The following is a 1,362-nucleotide window of genomic DNA, read 5'->3' on the forward strand; positions in this document are numbered from 1 at the left end:
ACTTTCCCAAGATCCCCAACTATTAATGGCAGAACTTGATACTGCTCAGGCCATCTAGCTACAGAGATTGTGCTCTGCGCCCTCTTCCTTGTTGCCCCTCACATTCTCTACCTTTCCTTCTAATACTCCTAACCTACAACTAAGGACATGAAACTCTTTTATGAACAACTGAGAATTTCTTTGTGAAGGGATAAAAGAAGATAGGGGAGGCTGGAGAGGCACAAGGTTGAAAGTCTCCGATTGATCCAGGTGGGCAAGTAGGGACTCTCCTCATCATTGAATGCTAAGAGTGAAATCCCACTGGAGGCACATCCAACCACAGCCTACTACTCACGTTTACTGGAGGTAATAAATGTGTGCTATAACTTCACACCTAGAAGCCCTACAGAAATCAGCGTGCCTACGGAAATAAGTATGGCTCAGGGGAGAGTGCTATGGTCAAATATGGGATAAAGTGCTCGGGTTATATCATGGGAATGTGGGAAAATCACAAACACTTTTATCAGGATGCATATTGCCCTAACCTTGATATCAGAGATAATAAAATAGATTAAATGCACTAACCATAAAATTAAGATAACAATTCTAACCTATATCTCAGGGATGTTGTCCATAATAACTAATAAAATGATTATAAGGAGGGGAAAGAAGCTCTCTCGCAAACTGGAAAATAAATGTTTCCAAATAGAAATGAAATCTGTGAACAAAATTATTACTTTACCATTTTTGTGAGGAACTAAAGTGAATTTTGAAAAATATACATCTGTAATTTTATTGGTTGTTTTTTCTCTATACACATTTCAAATGATATGAAGAACATTTATAAACATATTCAAGTTACATTGACACAGCCATATGTTGATGTATTGAGAAGAATAAGGTTTGTAAATGTAGCAAATGAAACTTTGAGCCCTAATCCTAAAGAAAAAATACTTGGTAAAAATTATGACAGTCACTAAAGATGTGAAAAAGTTGGTGCATCTCCAGAAGTATCTAATTTATTGTCTAGAAAAAGTATAGGAATGAAGGGAGAGAATTCCACTGAGTGGCTTCTACTAACCACTACGATAAGTCTAAAGACCCTGCATGTAACCCATAATCAAATACTGTGGTGATCCATTAAACTTCAGTCACACATGGCATTAAGATGCTCACATAAAAGATGCAAGTTAATTAGCAGAATGACAATAGGAAAGTGTCCTCTAAAACTGATTCCATCAAAGCTTTTTCTTAAGGAACAGGCTTGTCTGATATATTAACATTTTAGTTCAAATCTAAAGCCAGTTAGGAAAAGAGTATTAATTCTGTTCTTAATCCATCATGGTTGAGTATTATTCTAAATTCCAAACCAAGCAAAGTTGA

The sequence above is a fragment of the Galeopterus variegatus genome, unplaced genomic scaffold (assembly GCF_000696425.1).
Source record: "Galeopterus variegatus unplaced genomic scaffold, G_variegatus-3.0.2 Scaffold2450, whole genome shotgun sequence".
NCBI classification, from domain to species: Eukaryota; Metazoa; Chordata; class Mammalia; order Dermoptera; family Cynocephalidae; genus Galeopterus; species Galeopterus variegatus.